This window comes from Gopherus evgoodei, chromosome 11, assembly GCF_007399415.2.
Source record: "Gopherus evgoodei ecotype Sinaloan lineage chromosome 11, rGopEvg1_v1.p, whole genome shotgun sequence".
NCBI classification, from domain to species: Eukaryota; Metazoa; Chordata; order Testudines; family Testudinidae; genus Gopherus; species Gopherus evgoodei.
In genome coordinates this window covers 26830012-26851659 of record NC_044332.1, presented here as the reverse complement: position 1 = coordinate 26851659, position 21648 = coordinate 26830012, and the positions used below count along the sequence as shown (strand labels likewise).

Sequence of the window (21648 nt, the reverse complement as noted above, 5' to 3'; positions counted from 1 at the left end):
CTTTCCCTATTTTAGCTTCTGAGCCTACCTCAGTTTTACTGTCATTCACTATGTTTGATGCCCAATTGCTACTAACTTTTTTAGTGAAAACTGAAACAAAAGAGTCATTTACCACTTCTGCCATTTCCACATTTTCTGTTATTCCCCCCCTTCATTGAGTAATGGGCCAACCCCGTACTTGATCTTCCTCGTGCTGCTAATGTATTTGTAGAATATTTTCTTGTTATCCTTTATGTCTCTAGCTAGTCGAGTTTCATTTTGTGTCTTGGCCTTTCTAATTTTTTCCTATACATTTGTGTTTATATTCCTCCTTTGTAATTTGACCTTGTTTCCACTTTTTGTATAACTCCTTTTTGAGTTTCAGATCATTAAAGATCTCCTGCTAATGCAGGGTGGTCTTTTGCCATACTTCCTGTCTTTCCTAAGCAGTGGGACAGTTTGCTCTTGGCCCCTTAATAATGTCTCTTTGAAAAACTGCCAACTCTCAAGATGTTTTTCCCCTTAGACTTGGTTCCCATGGAATCTTACCTACCAACTGCCTGAGTTTGTTAAAGTCTTCCTTCTTGAAATCTATTATCTTTATTATGCACTTTCCCCTCCTACCATTCCTTAGAATAATGAACTCTTATCATTTCATGATCACTTTCACCCAAGCTGCCGTCCACTTTCAAATTCTCAACCAGGTTTGCCCTATTTGTCAAAATCAAATCTAGAACAGTTTCTCCCCTAGTAGCTTTCTCCACCTTCTGAAATAAAAATTTGTCTCCAATACATTCAAGAACTTATTGGATAATCTGTGCCCTGCCATATTATTTTCTCAAGAGATGTCTGGGTAGTTGAAGTTCCCCATCAACACCAAGTCCTGTGCTTAGGATGATTTGTTAATTGTTTAAAAAAAAGCCTCACCCACCTCTTCTTCCTGTAGTAAACCCCTACCACTACATCATCCTTGGGTCTTTTTACCCGTCTCCTTTTTCTCCTTTTTACCCGTCTCCTATTTCTCTTTTTACCCGTCTCCTATTTCTATCTTAACTTCAATCTAGGTATATACATTTTTTTATATATATAAGGCAACACTTCTTTCAACAGAATAAGCAGGAAGGTTATGCTAACAGCCTTAAAACACAGTTATACCAATTCTACTTAAAATGGTACATGGAGTATCAATCCACTGCTTTGAGATCTTTCAGTCTTTGCATTTTTAAAGGTCTTTTGGAAAGCATTCTCCATCTTCTACTCCTTGCTTTTAAACACACTTTTGACTACCTTAGAATAAAATGTCCTAAATAGCTCAACTTCAATTCTATTTATGTCCTGCAGACTTTCTTTTCTGAACAAGTAGTTCTAACAGCCAGTGGAGCAGCACTGATGGTCAGGGTTCTGGAGAATATGATTATTGTCACTGATTTACACTCAGAATTCTTAGGGTCAAAGAGACAATATAATTCATCCTCTAAAATTACATCTACATGTACTAAAATGAAATTTTACAAGACCAAAACAGATGAACAGGTCAGGTAGGTTTAGGCTAATGAGAAATAAAATTGTTCTAATAAGTAACCTAACTTTGCCTGAAGGATTTAGCTCTCCTTTAATGGATTCACACCTTCAAATGGGATCTAATGTTGCTGGGCACAAGAAGCTTTTGCCATTTATAGTACTCTTCTCGGGGTTGATTGCATCTTTCACAAGTTAATTCCCTACTAAATGCTGCCTGAAATAATTGAATTTTAATGTTTTCCGAATCTCCATCTAAAGAGTACTATGAGTATAATGGCAACATTTTTTCCACTCGACTCCTTTGCAGCATTGTGGGTATTCTGCTTTCCCCTCTCCCGCCATTGCGATATAGTTATTTGTGATTATCAGATACTAATGTGCTAAATACTTGTGCCGATGTCATATTATTCAGTGAGTCTTGGATCATGGTGATTTGTCTTAACGTTCAAATGAGCCAGATGGTTGTTTCATTGCATATGTTTTCATGGTATTTGTTCCTTATTTATGTATTGATGATAGGGAGTCTTGTGCTCTTTATGAAATGCTTATACTGAGGTCTGGAAGGAATATCTGGGAAAGAACAAACTTAGTTGTGGGCTTCATCGTGCGGTAATGCCTTAAGCAGAGAAGTGAGTGGACAGCAATAGGAGGAATATATTACTGACCACCTGAAGAGGATGGTGACAGTGATTGTGAAATGCCCAGGGAGATCAGAGAGACTACAAAAAACAGAAAATCCAATAATTATGGGGGATTCCAACTATCCCCATATTGACTGGGAACTTGTCACCTCAGGGTGGGATGCAGAGATAAATTTTTAGACATCACTAATGACTGCTTCTTGGAGCAGTTAAAGGGGCAATTCTTGATTTGTTCCTAAGTGGCACGCAGGCTCTGGCCCAAGAGGTGAATATAGCCTAACTGATTGGTGATAAAGATCTTAATGCAGTGGTGGGCAGCCTGCCAGTCAGGGTAATCTGCTGGCGAGCCACAATACAGTGTTTACATTGACCATTCACAGGCAGGGCCACCCGCAGCACCCAGGGGCCATGATTCACTGTTCCTGGCCAACGGAAGCTGCGGGAAGCGGCAGCCAGCACGTCCTTGCAGCGCAGCTTACCTTGACTGGCCGCATGCGACCTGCGGGCCACAGGTTGCCCACCACTGCCTTAATGTAATTAAATTTGAAATATGGTGGAGAAATACAAAAGAAACACCCCACCAGGGCCGGCTCTAGCTATTTCGCTGCCCCAAGCATGGCAGCACGCCACGGGGGGCGCTCTGCCACTTGCTGGTCCCGCAGCTCCGGTGGATCTCCCGCAGACATGTCTGCAGATGCTCCATCGGAGCTGCGGGACCAGTGGACCCTCTGCAGGCACACCTGCGGGAGGTCCACTGGAGCCACCTGCTGCCCTCCCGGCAACCGGCAGAGCGCCCCCCGCGGCATGCCGCCCCAAGCACGTGATTGGCGCGCTGGGGCCTGGAGCTGGCCCTGCACCCCACAGTAGCATTTATCACGAGAAAGGAGAAATGCATAAAATGAGGAGGCTAATTAAATGGAAATTGAAAGGAAAGTCACAAGGATGAAATGTCTTCAAGCTGCATGTAAACTTTTTAAAAACACCATAATAAAGGCTCGAACTGTATATATACAGCAAATTAAACAACACAAAAATAGTAAGAGGACCAAAAAAGTGCCACTGTAGGTAAACAGAACAAAAAGTGGTTAAAGATGAAGAGCCTCTTAAAAATTGGAAGTCAAATCCTACTGAGGAAAATAGAAAGGAAAAAACTCTGTCAAATATAAAAGTATCATTTAGACAAGCCAAAAAATAATTTGAAGAGCAACTAGAAAAAGACACACCAACCATAAATTTCTTTTTAAGTAAATCAGAAGCAGGAAGCCTATCAAACTATCAGTGGGACCACTGGACAATCAAGGTACGAAAGGAGCATTCAGGAAAGACAAGGCCATTGAGGAAAACCAAAATTAATTCTTTGCATCACTGCAGAGGACATGAAGGAGATTCCCAAACCATAGCTATTCCTTGTAGGTGACAAATTTGAGGACTTGTCCCAGACTGAAATGTCAAGAGGTGGTTTTGGAACAAATTAAACAGTAATAAGTCACCAGAACCAGATGGTATTCACCGAACAGTTCTAAAGGCATTTAAATATGAAACTGCAGAACTACTAACTGTGGAATGTAACCTATCACTTAAATCAACCTCTGTATCAAATGACTGGTGGATAGCTAATGTGATGCCATTTTTTTAAAGAGAGTCTCCAGAGATGATCCTGGCAATTACAGGCTAGTAAGTCTAACTTCCAAACCATTCAAATTCATTGAGACTATAGTAAAGAACGGAATTATGAGACACAGATTAACATGATTTGTTGGGAAAAGAGTCAACATGACTTTTGTAGAGGGAAATCATGCCTCACCAATCTATTGCAACTCTTTGAGGAGGTCAATAAACATGTGGACAATGGTGATTTAGTGGACACTGTTTATATGGACTTTCAGAAAACCTTTGACAAAGTCCCTCACCAAAGGCTCTTAAGAAAACTAAGCAGTCATGGGATAAGACTGAATGTCCTCTCATGTATCAGCAACTGGTTACAAAACAGGAAACAAAGGGTAGGAATAAATGGTCGGTTTTCACAGTGGTGAGAGGTAAATAGCAGAACTCCCCCAAGGACCTGTACTGTTTGACAGATTCATAATCATTAGGGAAAAGGGGTAAACAGTGAAGTGGCAAAGTTTGCAGACAATAAAAAATTAAGATCATTAAGTCCAAAGTAGACTGCAAAGAGTAACAAAGGGATCTCTCAAAACTGAATGACTGGGCAACAAAATGGCAGATGAAATTCATTGTTGATAAATGCAAATTAATGGACATTGGAAAACATTATCCCAAATTGATAGGGTCTAATTTAGCTATTACCACTCAAGAAAGATCTTGGTGTCATTGTGGACAGTTCTCTAAAAATATCCACTCAGCGTGCAACGGCAGTCAAAAATGCTAACAGAATGTTAGGAACCATTAGGAAAGGGATAGATAATAAGACAGAAAATATAATAATGCCACTACGTAAATCCATTGCATACCCATACCTTTAATACTGCATGAAGTTCTGGTTGCCCCCATCTACAAAAAAAATAAGATTTGGGAAAAGATAAATTGTCCTGTTTCATTCATTCTCTCTGAAGCATCTGGCAACAGCCACTATCAGAAGACTGGGTATTGGGCTTGATGGACCATTGGTCTGACCCAGTATGACCATTCTTATGTTCTGAAAGCCTCCTGGGAAGAAAGAGACTCTGCAAAAATGATTAGCCTAGCAGATTCAAGGAAAAGGGGCTGAAAATTAAGTATTCTGTGAGGAGCATGAGTCCAGGGATACAATGATAGTTTGTGCATTTCCATGATCAGTAGGTACAGGAGGCTACTTTTTACTTCAGATAGCACAGTACTTAAAATGTGTTCTCACATCTGTTGCGAACTGTGTTTATTTGCCTTGCTCCTCTCTTGCTCACTATGCCAAGTATAGTATAATTGCAAAGTGGCATTTCTGAAGAGGCAGAGTTAACATCCTTTGCAAGTAAATCATGGTTTGGTTTGAAAGACTCTCAAGACTTTTGTTTTTTCTCCCCATTTAGTTGGCAAGAAATTCTTGCCTATAGGGACAGAATTTACTGTAAGTACCTGACATTTACATTTTTTTTTTTTGGAGCGAGCGAGAGCGCCAAGATGAAGTAGAGACTGAACTTGACAGTTTCAAAAACATTACTGGAAGCATTTTTCTTGTTACATACTCAGATCCTTCTTTAAAACAGGATTCAGATGTAAAATTGCTAATGCAAACAATAGGAGTACTTGAAGGAGTTTCAAAGGCTATTTAATGCACTCTCAAAGGAGCACTAGGAAACTTTTAGTCATTATTGTGGGTGCTACCTTAAGCTAAGGACTTCGTCATGCTTAACGTTATTTTATTAATAATGTGCATGTTTTCAATGTGACTGTGTAACACTTTAAATGTTTATTTTTCACAAGAAAAGGATTTTTTTTGTTATTTTTATTTGTTTGTGAATTTAGTTCTCCAGAAGGTGCTAGACTGACAGTTCTGGGGAAAGAAGTTATCCATTCACTCAAAGCAGAGTATAACTCACATAAATAATGAAACTTACTTTCATTGCGGAAATGGTTTGTCCAACACCCTCAACCCATCTGATAGTATTTGTGAACATCCACCCAGTTCCACAAATGGTATTGGATGGGATTCTGTTTATATAGCACTAACCCAAACCTCCATGCAACCTTATTTATGTTGTTTCACAAAGTGCTTAAGGACCAGATTCCCATACTCACATGCTGCAAAGTATAACACCCCAAAGTCACTGCCAATCAGTCCTGGGGAAAATTCCTTTGCAGCCCCACATATAGTGATCAGCTAGGCCCTGAGCATGTGATCAAAAACTAGCCAGACAAGCCCCTGAGAGAGAGAGAATGCTTGGTGCCACCTCAGAGCCCTGGCCCTCATTATCTGATGTCCCCTCTCCAGCTGCAGCTATCCCTGATGCTTCAGAGGAAGGAGCTAAACCTTCCACAATGCATGATGCCTGCAGGTGGCAACTGAAACCCTGAAGCATGAGCTTTTGGGAATACAAGACATAAACTTGAAGTGAGCCCCAGGGCTTTTGAGCCCTACCCTACCGTCACAAGCAACCCTATCATACGAGCAAACTCATAAATTTGTCCAACTCTCTCTAAACGGTTAGCCCCAACGACGCCTATTGGGATGCTGTTCCAGAATCTCACCCATCTGATGGTTAGGCACCATCTTCTAATTTGCAGCCTGAAATTGTTCATGGCCAGTTTATATCTATTTGTTCTTGTGTTCACATTGTCATTTAGTTTAAATAACTACACTCTCTCTCTCATATACACAAACACACAGAAACCCCAGTATGGGTGACAGATATTTCAACCATATGCAATGCAATTCGGGAATTATATTCTACTTCAGGGGTAAGCAATCTATGGCACACGTGCTGAAGGCAGATGCGAGCTGATTTTCAGTGGCACTCACACTACCCGGTCCTGGCCACCGGTCCGGGGGGCGCTGCATTTTAATTTAATTTTAAATGAAGCTTCTAAACGTTTTGAAACCTTATTTACTTTACATACAACAATAGTTTAGTTATATATTATAGACTTCTAGAAAGAGACCTTCTATAAAGGTTAAAATATATTACTAGCACGTGAAACCTTAAATTAGAGTGAATAAATGAAGACTCAGCACACCACTTCTAAAAGGTTGCCAACCCCTGTTCTACTTCAAGGGGTAGAGTTACCACAGCTCCTAAAGGAACTAAAAACAGTTGAGGGTGATTACAGTAGGTCACTTAGACTGTAAATTGCTCCAGAAAAGTATCACCCCAAGGTGGTTTGCATATTATTTGCTCAAACAGGTAACGGAGGCCCAAGGAAACAAAGAAAGAGCTTTTGGTATAAAATGCTGAGTTTAAACAGCCTCAGGGCCTTCTTTCTGATCCAGCAAATGGGCATGACCTTTTGTCCAAGGGTGTGTGTATGGGGGGGCTCCCAGCCCTTGCTGAACTGTTCAAAGGATTTTGCCCTGCCAAGATGCCATAGGAATGCTGAGTTACTGCTGGTACCTTTAGTATGCATGTAGATCTCTTTATTTTTACTATGGTTTCTTTGTATGCATTTGTCTTTAAATAAACTTGCTTACTTTGCAATGAGTGTGCAGTCATTGGTAATGACACTTCCATTGTCCTTGGAGAGAAACTAGGGAGCAAGGGGGCTAAACATGTGTCAGACCTGCTTGGTATGATCACAGCAAGGAGCAGGGTGGGGACTATAGCCTAAAACCCCTGGTCAGAAGGGAGTGGGATACAGGTCCCTGCACAGAGAGGTGAAGGCTAGAGACCTGAGAACTGAGTGACTGTTCTTGAACAGATAACTGAGGGGGGTAGGTAAAAGATGCCCTGAACTCTGATGGGAATGAGCATTACTGGAAAGTTGGACCAAATTGTGATGCGACACTTTAGATAGAATAGATGAGAGCCTGCGGGCCAAATCATAGTCCATCATGGCTATTTTGCACAACTTTGGCTCAAAGCAACCTTAAAGATAGCTTTAACTGGCTATTGGGGGATTCCCCAGCTGTAAGGGAATTCTTAGATAGCATAGAGTTGGCGTAGCTAGTTCTTCATAGGCCCTGACACAAGGGGTGTTTTGGTGATGTGGCCCAGGGAAGGGAGTTTAGCTGGAGTACTGCAGCATTCTGGCACTCCCCGGTGTTGGAACAGCCTCATGGGAGAGGAATCAATCGCAGAGTAAGGCAGAGTGTGATGTAAAGTAGTGTAATGTCACCTACGACCTCCACAGCTGCCCTGGGGGCATCCCGGGCAGGGTTGAGAATTCGGTCCTTTACACTGACTCTGCTAATAGCTAAGGAAATTTAACTGGGTGTAATTTATACTGTCCCACTTCTCAGCATGCAGGTTATATCCACTTGGACACTCTCACACTTTGGCAAAGCATGGAGGTGAGTAGTTCTAGGAGAATATCCAAGAAACTAAGGGTGTGCAAAGAGGTTGAAGTGTCACTTTATCACTTCTGAATTTGGCCTCTGATCTATACTTTTATCTAGTGTCAGAGCCCTAATCATGTAACTGGACTTCGTACATGTCCTGGTTCAGGAAGGAACTCAAGCATCTGAGTAGTCCTATTGACTTCTGAATCAGAGCAATTGAGAGCTCATAGGATACAGCCGTGCTTTTTCAGTCATGCTGTGTCAGTTAGCATGTATTCAAATCCCACTGCTTTTCTTCTTATGCACTAGATAATTTACAACTGGTGCCTTACATAAAAAATAGGAAACTAAGCTTAGCAGAATGGGCTCCTGCTGAAGGTTCCCATGCCATATACACTGAACAAATTACATATTGATCATTTAATTATTAACCTACATGTCTGATGGTATTTTAGTTGCATTGTCCTCATGCTTGTCACAGGCAATCAGATGGTGAGCTACTTCAGAGCTGAATGCAGTATTGTCATAATAATTATTTTTTATTCAGTAAAACATGTTAAGTCCTAGTGCTGATACTGGATACTACTGCACAGCAAATAGTAAAAGAAATATGAAATTAGATTGCAATTTTCTTGAATTCTAGTAGAAATAAACATCTTTTCCAAACCTCCTTTGTTCTCATTTCAGTCGTCTGTGACCTAGTTAAAACTCATGGGCCAGATTAAATTACTTACTTTATTCCAAGAGGTTCTGTTTTAGGTTTGAGAGTAATATTCTCAGCTGAGATAATGAGAAAATAGCACAGGAGAAGCTGTCAAACTGTACTTAAATTAAGTGAACTGATTTTCATGACATGTTTTAAAAATATATGATATGTTATATGTACATGTTACTGTAACTCACATTACAGGTTAATATCATACCTCTTTTGTGAGTCTACACTTAAATTGTAGGCTTTCAGGGGCAGGGAGAGCTTTTTGTTCAGCAAAAGCAGCAAAGAGTCCTGTGGCACTTTATAGACTAACAGACATATTGGAGCATGAGCTTTCATGGGTGAATGTCCACTTCATCGGATGCATTGCCTAGCACAATGGGATCCTAGCCCATGAGTAGGGCTGCTAGGCACCACAGTAATATAAATACTAACACAAAAGAGCGCTTGCGTATGGTTTCAGATCTGTACTGAGTGTCTCCGTTTGTTTCCTTAGTTAAACTGAAAGACTCAAGAAGAGACAGTTAACTCTGGAAGGTGGGCTGTACCCAATACCACAGCATTCAAATATGAGCCCAGGGCTGCGGGAGGCCGTGCAAATGTAAACAAATTATCTGGTGGCCTGCCAGCAGATTACCCCAACAGGTTGCAGGTTGCCCACCATTTGCCTAAAGAGAACAAAATAGGGGCCAGTAATATGGGGGTTTTGCAGGTTTTTAGAAGAGAAATGAGTGGATGCAGCTATAAGAATGAGTTATAGTCGATTTTTTTTTAACAATATGAAATTGTTTTAATGGTTAGAGAGCTGGATCCTCAGCTGGAGTAAACCAGCCCAAAGTCAATAGAACAACACTAATTTACACCAACGGAAGACTGGGACTATCGCTTTAAGAAGTCAGTGTTAACATGTAAAACAGCGCTAATGCTTACACCTATACACAAAACATCAACAAATCTTAAAGCAACCTGCCCTCATTTACAACTTGCTCTCATTTCCTTCAACTCTTCTTCTCTCACTCTCAGTGACACGCTTATACCACTTCCTACTATTCCCACATCCCAAGTAACCTCTCACTTGCCCTTTAAAAATTCTTCCTTAAAGCCTACTACATTTGCCGAACTTTCCAAAGTTTATCTCTTCTTACACTATCTGCTTTGTTGGTTCGATTGCTCTTCTGTTTATTCATCAGAGTCACACTAGAAACATCTTGAGGCATGGACCTCATCTTCTGATATGTTTGCCATAATGCACACCTGCTTGGCACTCTAAATATAAAGCTACATTGCCTCTCTCCCCATCAACGGTAATAATGAATGCAAGCAGGCACAGACAGAAATGACATCCATGTTGAAAATACATTTTCAGAGAAATGTCCTGATAAAAAGATATTTATTCTTAATAGTGTGTTGGTGATAATGTCACAGCAGTGATGAGTAGCATTCTCTTCTATGGATAGCCTCATGGAGCTAACTGAACTACTCAGGTAAGTAAGTGCTGCTCAGTGTAAGGGTAACAGAACCATACCCTCTTGAAAGTTAGATCTCTAGGGACATCAGAAATATCCAGTAGTAGTCTGAGATTGGGAGGGTAACTTCAGGTCTTGGCATCCTGAATCTCAGAGTTGATTCAGCCCATCTCCTTTTATAAACTCCCTCTTTATGCAATTTGATATTTTCTAGAATAATAATTTTACAGTTTTATCATGAACGTTTAATTCTCAGGTGTTGCATATTAAAGATGTAATTCAGGTAATTTGAAGTGTGGAAAGACATGATTATGAAAAAGATGGGGAGAATAATACTAGATAGTTCTTATCAAAAAGTTTTCATCCATAGAGCTCAAAGTACTTTACAAAGAAGGCATTTAGCTCCATTTTACAGATGGTGAAATTAAGACAAAAAGGTGAGACTATGTCCTGAAGTCAGAAGAGTGTAGTTCGGCAGAACAACATTTAGCTTTGGAAGAGAGCCCTGCAGAAACAGTAACAGCATTTACATACTGAAAATAGCAAGTGTCTAAGCAAATAGTATGGAAAGCATAATATTGTTTAAGAAATGAAACCTAGTGACTTTGATTGTATGTGACTGTTCTTCTGTGTAGTTATGTTTAAAAGCTAGTTGTCTGTTTTGATTGTGCCTTCTTATTTCAGACATAAATGGTATCAACACCTTGATATTTCAGTGCTTTGCTTTGGTCTGTGCACATATAAATTGTACAATATTCAACACATTGAAAATTCATAGAATTTATTAAGGCATAGGCTTACTGGATGCCTTCTATTACTCACCTCATTTATGCAAGTTTTCTAAGCCTGGTTACAACAGCTGGCTGCACTAAGGTCAACATCCCCCAAATAATAACGCTGAACTATATTAACTGTACAAATAAGATTGTAGCCGTGGACTCCATTGGGGAAGAGGGGCATCAAGTTAAGGAGAAAATTATCAGATCTGCAAGGCAGATATCAATTCCCACATTCTGCTCTCCTTGCATACACAGAAAAGCTACATGAGCCGGAAGAGCTATGCGAATATGAGAAGGGAATTCTACCTTGAAGTTTGATCCTCCAATATTTACTTACTTCCCTCCTGCTCCCACCCAAGAAAGCATCAACGGGTGTTTCATTCGCAACTTAGTGTGGGACTAAATAATAACATTTAAACAATGCCTGGACTACACCTGAATTCAGAAAGTTTGATACCTAAGTGCTATTATTTGTGTTCACAAAGAATGCAAGAAGGCCCCTTTTAGAAGTTGAGCCATTTATCACCCCCATTGAGCAAGGTTCTCATCTCACAGCAGCATTGCATATCTCCACCCTGTTCATCATCAACTTTTATTAATAAATAAGGCCCCACTGAGAATAGGGCCCCATCGTATTAGGTGCTGTTCAGAAATAGTAAGAGCAATTGCAATCTAGAATGCAGCAGGAAGATAGATGGAAAAAAAGTAGCATTGTTCCTATTTTATAGATGGGGAACAGACCCAGAGGGTGAAATCCCAGCTCCCTTGATTTCAATGAGAGTTTTATCATTGATTTCAGTGGAACCGGGATTTCACCCAGAAAGATTAAATAACTTGTCCAATGTCACACAAGGAGCCTATGATATTCCTGTGAATCTGACCCAGATCTCCTGAGTCCCAGGTCAGTGCCTTAATTGCAAGACCATCATGCTTCCTTTCAGAGCAAGTTATAGGTACATAGGCAACATATTTATGGTTTGTTCTCTTATAAAGCCAAATATAGCCTATGTCAGTAAGTTATACTTACAGGATATTTTCCTGTATTTTATCACTGGAGCATGATACTCTTTTTTTCCACAATTATTCCTCAGCAGGTTTAGCATGTGCTTAAAACTCGGGGGGAGGGGGCACTTAGCTTAGAGTGGCTGACTCATAATCCCAGGAGGCAGCCTCACAAGGAATGAGAGAAACAGATGTTCTCCATCTTCGCCCACTTGTGAAGTGTTCGTTTAACACCCTCACCGTACACATGCTGCAAACTGTAATCATGCCCTGTCTTTTTGTATTCTGGATTGACATGTTAGCATTCCATAAGTTCAGCTCTTAGGACTAAGTTCTCATGGCAAAATCACATACTGGGCTTGAACCTGCATACCTTGTGCTCCCCAAACTCTTTGGGAAACCAGTGTAATTTTTGAGCGAGCAAGAAATATATACTAGGTAAAAAACAGTTCAAAAATTCTCTGATGGAACGCTTTTCTGTCAAAAAATGCTGCTTTGATGGAATTTAAACGTTCTGCAGGAATGTGTAGATTCTGTCAAAGTTTTCAGTGGAAACCAGGCATGCAAGCTGGCCACAGAACTTGCTTGCCTGGTTCTCTGCCATTCAGACTCTTTGGGCGGCCCAACTCCACATAGTAGCTTGCTGCCTGGAGAATGCATGAGAGAAGAGGCAGCTATCTAAGTAGCTGGAAGCAATCCAATAATTTCTGTTTCAGGTCTCCTGAAACAGACGTTCCAGAATTTTTTTTCCCCCATTAAAAATGTCTGACTTTTCATCCCAAAATGGAAACAAATTTTCTATGGAAGGAAAATTCCATTCTCTGACCAGCCATAATAATAGGTTCCTTGGGACTCAGTAACGTCAGTTGTGGTTGCATATTAAGAGGAGAATATGGGTTGTATTTTAGTGCAGTCTAACAAAGAGAGGCGACAAGTTGGTTACCTTGGCATTATGGCTGTGGTGTGTCAACAAGTAAAGGAGTGGGTACAGCAATGTAATAAACTACACGGTAGTGTTTAAACAACTGAAGTCTACAAATAGTCTGTGTTGACAGAGCAGAAGACAGGAGCGGGACCTCGCCCGGTCACAGCATGCTATTAAATTGGAGCCCTCTTCTGCAAGTCAGGTCTAAAGAATACATTTTAATAATACGGTATTAATTTAGCATCGCACAGTGCTTTACATAGTCAAATCACTTAAAATGATGTCTCTATATATTGGCTCAAATTTAAAGCATTAATGAAACTCTCAAACAATAATTTACCATTGACATTTGTCCATTCTAAAAAGTTATCCACACAGAGATCCATAGTACCAGGCATGAGGTTATAGTGTAACTGTGAGGGAGTGAGACATGTTTCTAAGACAGCACTGCTATCGGAGATTAAGAGCCAGTTCAAGTTTCCCTAATTTGTCACTGTACATTGTCTGAATCTGGTTAGAGGCTTTACCAGGATACCACTCAGTTTGATCTGATTTTCTAATGTGCTGCTGTGAGGTTTGAACTATCAAGACTGATTTAATATTTTACAGTGAGATATGATGGAATTGTTCCAATTCTTACTCATTCTGTCCATTAATATTTTTTAGACTTCAGAATGAAACTGCCATATCCCATTTTACTTGTGCATTTCTCTACCTTCTGATTTCTATTGCTCTATTTATCTACTTATTGTTTCCTTTGCTCATAAAGTAAATGCCTTTTTCTGGAGAAGAGAATAATCATGAAAACATCCTCTTTCTAGACTTAGGCAGGTATAATATAATGTAAAATAATGCAGTTACAAGAAATACCTGTTACTTCATAACTTGCTTATAAAAGTAAAGAAAACCACTGAGTTCTGCAGTTCCCATACTCCTGCAAATAACCAATAGCTCAGTGGTTAGATGGAAGACCTAGGATTGAGTCCCTGCCCTAGCAAATAAGTGTCTTCCAGGTGTATGAAAGGCAAGATCTACCTGATATCTCACATCAAAGGTGAGAGTCCTAACCACTGGACTATTGGTGGACAAATCTCTTGTTCTTCCCTCAGAGATTTCATCCTGGACCTTCCAAATCTTCCCAATAAAATCCCTCATCAAAAATGAATGTTTATGCAAAATATTTCGGTTTCAACACTAACAGCATTTTTAACAGAAAAAGAGTTTTGTCAAAATGCTTAAAAAAAACAGTCCCACCCCCAGCTCTATTGTTTAGGCCTTCAGCTAAACTAAACTCTACCTCTTGAAGGGTAACAAACATCCACAATAGAACAGGTGACCTGGCCATAGAGTACAACAAAATAACTACATCTTCAGCGAGATCCAACTTCCATAGTGAGGACCCCAAACAGTCCCAGTGACTTGTGTTCAGTGACCAAACTCTAGCAATGAAAGAATCCTGACTAAACCTATTCAGCCTTATCTTCAGCCACTGTGATCCCAGTCTCTCTGCCTACATTATGACAACACAGATTAAACCGTCTCTCCTAGAATCTTCAGTTTCAGTCTCTGATCAGATGTTCACCCTGGGCTTCTAGAAATTTCTACTACATTGCCCACAGTCAATTTATTCATGTAGTACTCCCCCAAACAAAATCCCCTGAGCCCCATCAAAAAATAAATGAACATTTCCTGCATCTAGGCTTTCTATAAACAATGCCACTGCACTATTCATTACTCAAGGCTAGCCTGAAAACAGCCAAACAGCAAATTCTGCTCTCTTCAGGTCACTATTGTGAGGAAGTGAAGATGTTTATATAATCTGCTCTCCTTCCCAGCATGCCTTGTGGTAGCCTACAGCACCCAGGCATCCTTTTGAACTGCAAGTTCCAAGGCATCTTACTGCCAAGGGCAGAGAAGAGCTCAGCTGGAGGCCTGCTTTCAAGAGTCAGCATACTCTATTACACAATCTTTTCTTTCTGAGAGTGTAGGAAGTTTTTCCCCAAAACAAAGGGTGTCTATTTGTATGAAAGGCAAGAACTGGTTTTCTCTCCAAAACACCAATAATGAAGGATAAGTTTCTACTGAATTTCATCCCCCCAATGGTATTCTGATAATTTCCTATTGGAATACTGTAACACTGTCCTCATAGGATGCACACTAGCAAGTTACGGGTTATTACTGTCAATGACCAAGGATACTAGCTATAAAGACCTTTGGCAAGGAAATTTGTGACTGGGTGAAACAGACACTTAGGACCCAATCCTGTAAATAATTACTCCGCTGTAAAGCAACCCGTGCATAATCTCATCAAGTTCAAAACTGCACATATGCAGGTGCTTTTACAAGATTAGATAGTAGTGACTGTAATATAAATACCTAGATTATACAGTGAAACTCATTTATTTCAGATTTCACTAGCAACCCAGAACAAAGCCCAAGCTCAGTAGGTTTGCTGAGATTCCTGAACCTTTTGGCAAACCTGGATGAAGTTACAAATGTTAGCTGAACTTTATGAAATCCTAACTCACATAAGATTAAAGGAATGAGGACTCACATAGCCAGAACTCAAGAAAAAAATAGTTGGGTTTGGTCCATGCATGAGTTGTTTGAAACTGAAATTTGGAGAAATACAACACTCTCAAATCAAAACCTAAAGAGAGGAATCCCTGGGAACCAACATGGACAAGGGTTACACAATGTAAATATTGGCCTAGTGGTCCAGCAGAAAAATTAGAAAGTGTTGGAATTTATTCAACTACATGAAATGTGATATCTTCTACTCCTGCAATGCTCACATACAATTACTGCCAAGAGTGCGGTTTTGCTACTAAAACAGCTCTATAAATTGGACCCATTAAAGAATGAATGGAAAAGTTGCTTGGCAATGTTTTTTCACAGTTGGATCCCCAGTCATCTCCAGCCTTTATATTTCCAGTACATTTAGAAATCTGTTAGCCTTGTGCATATTTTCTTTTAATTTTAAGGTCAGGATTTGAAGGCCTGTCTTTAGGCTCCCACATTTAAACTGTTCCACTGGAATTCTACACTCAGGGTGTTTTATTGTGGAAATGCTTGATTTAGTTTTTGAAAGGCAGTCTCTCAAGAATTGATTTTTTTATTTCATTTTGCTTTTAATCTCTGCCAGATTTTCCTTGCTGCATAGAAAGGGGCATCTGTAGGCTCCAGCTGCATAAACTCAACACTAAGTTAATTCTAGTAGGAAAATGAAGTTATGCCATTATGTGCGTAACTGGTTATTATAGATGAGTGCTGAAGTGCTTTATGCACCACAGGTATTACCAGAATATTTATGAGTATATAGGAGCCAGCTGACACCTGAAAAAGTTGTGCCTGGACATCCGTATCCAAACATTATCAGATTAGAATTTAGCCTGTAAGGTCTTTTGGATAACAACTTTGTGTTCTTGTGTTAGTCTGCAAAGAGCAACCGAGACTATGGTGCAGCAGGAATAGAAAATAAAATGCATGGGTAAAACCCTTCACTTTTAACCAGATTAAGCCAATAATTTGCTAACCATTTGAGGGGAAGCTTGTAATCAATTTTTATCCATCTTGCATCACCTTTTGCACTTTCATGTGCAACATGACTCAAGTGTGCAAAGGTTTCCAGGATCTTGATTTAAACAAGATACCACAATGAAGAATCAGACAGTAAAGAAGGGAGGAGAAAAGGGAGGACAAGAGTTGCACCTAATTGTCATGCAGTCAGCTGTGCACACAATAGTATTTTGTATTACAGAGGCACACCAGTGTCCACAGTTAAAGCTGATTTAATTTGTACTTAAAACAGGATTAAAGTCCTCCTGTTTCACACTTAAATGTTGGATTTAATCTTCAAATTTAACACACTCTTCAGAAGCCAACTGATTTTCCATAATACTTTCTTGGTCAAAGATTCAATAACTTTGCCAAAAGAAAGATTTTAAAATGCCAGCCCTCAGCCCCCCTCCCTTTTAATTTCTTGTAAGACTATCACATTTTTTCCAGACTCCTGCAATTTAACCACCATGATAATGCCCCAAAGTGTGTGCATACTTATACACATTTACATCAGATGGACGGTAATTTTTACAATTTAAGCTTGAACAGAAGTAGAGTTATTTCTTCTTTACACCCTAGCTCTGATAGAAAGAGAAGCAGAGAATAATCAAATTCCAGCATCTATTCCCTATCTTCATACCAGCTCCTCCATATACACACTAACTCTGAAGATCCAGAGAGGCAGGCTGGGCAGCAGGTAGCATGAGGTAGGAGAGAGGCAGTGCTATAGGGAAGCAAGGGGAGAAGCTGAGATGAAGGGAGATGGAAATAGGGGAGCGTGGGAACTGATTGTGTATACAATAAGGCATCAACCCACACACTTGATTCTCCTTGTGAAACAGCCTTGGGTGGGTGTAGAACGCAAGTAGAAAAACCCTTGGGAATCCTTCAGAACAAAGAGCAACTCCCATGGTGCTACTGTTGGAAGGACTGAGATTCCACCTTCATATGCACTAAGTCATTGGATATCCATGGGTATTCAAGCAAGGTTGTTAAATATGGAGTCTATAGTTGGGAGGAGCATGGCCATGAACAGCGCATTGAGATGACTCAGTGCTGACCAGAATGATCTTAAGGGGGAGAAGCCAACTTTCTTGGGGCCGAGGCATCAAGGAGAACCACTATGCTATCAATGTCAATGTATCCGCACACAGACATTAGGGTCCTCACAGTGCTGCGCCTTGACTTACCAGGAAGCCAGAGCAGAGGCACTACAGGGAGCCATTTATACAGTGATGCTTTGGTGCATATCCCATGGTACTGATTCCTTTGTGTCTTTGTGCACCAGGGAGAAACATAATGAGAACTCCAGTCTCTATATAATGAGGTATCAGTGCACAGGGACTAGGCTCTCCATTCTCCCAGGTTCTTTCACAATTTTCCTCCACACAGGCCTGATTTGGGCCCCCCCCCCCTTGCATCAGAAAGGACACAACACCACAGATACCATCATCACTATTACAAATTTTTCCCACTGCTCAAAGGATGTAGAATGGAACAAGACAGAGTGGTGAGCACTTTTCATGACTATTCAGAGAAGTAAATAAGAAATTTTGTTTTGTTTGAAGTTTACATGTTATTTGCAAATGTTCATATGAACAAAATATTGCTCAAAGTGCTGAACAAGACAAAATTCCTATGGTCACAAAACAGCATTCATTCTGAGAGTGAAGGAGAAAAGCATGCAACACCATGTAGCATTTAGAAATAATGAGTCATGAAAAAGTTGATGAGAACAGTCATGAAAGCAGCAATATGCCAAAATTTTCAATAAAAGATTATTATAAAAAAGTGAATACCTTCAAAAATATCAACATTTGTTTGCAAATAGACAAGAGGCCAGATTTTGCTGATATGATTATTGGTTTCAAACAGCTCCTCCAGCTCTATTGTGGCATGTAGATATGTTCCCAAATGGATTCAGAGATGACAATGAATTTTAGATCTATAGTACTGTAGCCTGTCTTCTCTCAGATTGAATTTCATACTCAGAAGTCCACTCTGACTCCTATTGAAATAAATCACAAAACTCCTGTTGGCTTTACTGAAAACAGGCCAAGCCCCTTTGTTTGTTTCCCACTTTATATGTAAATTTCTTCATTAAATGATCAGTATATAAATTATGAGCCAGAGCCTCAGTTGGTGTAAGTCAGCATAGATCCACTGACCAGTCAGTCTGCACTAACTGAAGATCCATCCTTAGATTTGCAAAATGTTTGTCACCTTTCAAAATAGGCAAAAATAAGGCGGTAGAAGAACAGATGTTGAACATTGCCAAGTACAGACAAGGGACATTTGTTGTAGCATGCTTTTAAACCTGGTTGCTACAGCTTTTCAGAGGTCTTAAGATAGTGTTCTCAGCTGGGCAATGCTGCCCCCATAACAAAAAATGTCATGAGTTCCGGCTGCTTTGGCATTCAGGGAGCATGCTTGCCCTCAGCGGGTTTCACAGATCCTACTGCGATTGTACTGTGATAAGGGCCCTCCACCCCCAAGATGTAGGGAGCCCTATATAGGACACACAGCCCCTGGCATAGTGCAAAGACAGTCTTGTTACAAGTTGTCTCACAAACACATGCACACATCAATAGACTTGGTACATTATGAATGGGAAGTCTAAACTACCTAACCTGATAGAGTGAGTAACCCAATGATTAGCCAGATCTATGCACCTTTAGACCATATTTGATTTCACAATCTAAAACAGCAGTGGGAATTTGAAAATAAGGGGAGGAAAGAGGGAGAGAGGTGAACTACCACTTTTGAATGCATTCACTGGGTGAGACCTAGAATTTTAAAGAGTGGCACTTAATTATTGTATTTCTACTACATATAGAAGGGAAGGGGCAAAATGTCCTTGTTAATAAAAAGTCATTGAACAATCAAGATAGACATGTTTCCTATTCAGCAACTCAAATACTAGAGGACTCTCTGATACAGAAATCTGGGAATTAAAATCTTCCTGAGTATAACTCAAGGGTTTATTTACCCTAACCTATAGAAGAAAAGTTTGCCCAGAATGCCAGTTATCTACTAATCAGAAAGGAAATCTGCCAAACAGAATGCTTGCCTATTTTTTCTGCGTATTTGCAAGGAATAGACATGATCATCACAGGCACTTGGAACAAACACAAATAATCAACCTTTATTACTGTAATTATTCAGGTGAAAAGATTGCAATTTAAGAGCTCATGATGTGTATTAACAGTCTATTTATGCTTTTAGTAATCTCAAGTATGCTCATCCACTTTTACTCCATTGCATTTTAGATAGATGACACTGGCCTTAAATGAAGCACCCTCTCAGTACTGTTTCATTTTCTAATCTATTTATCACAATAATAAAATGAAAAAACTTTATGAAATAGCAAAATGAAATTAATGAGCAAAGCACTCCAGGGGAAAACACAAATGGAATCCAAAATACAAGCTCAGATTCTGATCCATACTTAGTAAACCACAGGAGGGGTGATGCAAAGCTCTCCTTGTGCCTTCCCAATCCTGGGGCCGTCCAGCTGACAGACCTGTCCTCAATACATTTTAGGCTGCCACAGAACTATTCTATTTGACATCAGTTGACGATGTGGCAATAAAGACTATTCTAGCAGCCAGAGATTGCTGGTTTCTATGGACAGTCTGGCCATGTCCTCATTTCCCCAGTCCTGGCTCCTGTGCCAGGGTGTGGAGTAGGGTTTATTCTGACAAGTCTAGACAGTAGGCACGGATATTATCACTCAGCCTATTAAGCCAGCTTTAGTACTGTTTTGGGTTGCCAAAGAAGTTGGGAACAAGTGTATTAGAGGACTGGACCACTTAACCTAACAAAAATATATACAAAATTAAATACACACGATGCAGATCACTATGGGACAGCTAGAAAGAGCAGCACTGGACAGATGGGTGATAGAAATATTCAGGGAATACAAAAAATATACAATTTGTTTATTTTTGGAGAGGGCTAGGTAGCCAACACTCCTTTGGAATGCAACTATTCATGTTTAAGGTGAAGAGGATTTGGTCCTTTGTATTGCTCCTCAATACAATATTTGGCTGCATGTCTTATTCAAGAAAGTCAATTGTCCATTCATACTACATGGTAACAGGCAACAGTTTATTGGCTTGGCCAGTGTCCAGATTTCCAGAATCTTGCTTCCAGTGAGGGTAATCCTAATTTGAATGGGTCTAGTTACATGAGGAAGACAATAGGAATTGGGCCAATTTGAAAATATTCAAAATGCTTTCTCAATACAATTTTAATTTATTAAATGAAAAATTGTACCATAATAAGAGTATCTCTATTTCTCTTTTTTTGTAGTTATACATTGATTTTTTGTGTAATATGTTTGTAGGACTGAGGATCTTTCTTTGTATCCTTTGACTATCTACCATTGGTATTTGCCTTAATATACTGTTTTCTGATCTTATTATCTCACTTCCAACATTAGTAACCTTGTTCATAAGGTACATCAAAAACACTTACTGGGTCAGATTGCTTTCTGCATTTTAATGTGAACTGTAATAATTACAAAATATGTACAGGGGAAAAAGACTAACCTACACATGTTGAATAGAAATGTGATTCATGGGCGTATCCCTCTCATTCTCTAAATAAGCTGCATTTGTTGGGGGCTATCACATGAAAGGAGACACACATTAGTTCATAAGTCTGTAGGCTACTGGCCTGTGTCTCTGGCCCAGAAGGGATTGATCTCTCTCACACACCCTTTTTTTTCCCAGGCACTGTCTAAATTAGCTGCACTGAGAACCTAGAGCAAACCCCAAAATAGAAAAATTAAACATCTACCTTTCTCCTGACCCAGGGCCTTCCTTCTTCTGGCAGCTCTCCCCCATCCTGCTATACACTTCCTGCCTGAGACATCTCCTGCTTCAAACCCCCACCTCCTTCCTGCAGCTCCACTCTTTAAACTACAGTCATACAGCCTTTATAGGAATCAAGTGCTGATCAGGCAATCCCCTCTACCAAGCACAAACACCTGTTCTTGAAGTGGTTCTGCCTCAGAACAGGGCTGGCTGCCACTTAAAGGGGCAGACCAGTGTGTTACAAAATCACACAATTACAACATACTGTATGTTGTGTCCTGCCCCTGCACTGTACTATCCTGTAACTTTTGATCTG

General features: G+C 40.0%; 1 long non-coding RNA gene across 1 annotated transcript in view; it reads right to left on the bottom strand.

The window, feature by feature from the left end:
- LOC115659675 overlaps positions 1-21412 on the bottom strand; it is a 216356-nt gene extending 194944 nt beyond the window's left edge. Inside the window, exon 1 of the long non-coding RNA XR_004002626.1 lies at positions 21316-21412. This is a non-coding gene — a long non-coding RNA (uncharacterized LOC115659675). The remainder of the gene's footprint in view (positions 1-21315) is intronic.
- Between the last annotated feature and the right edge of the window lie 236 nt (positions 21413-21648).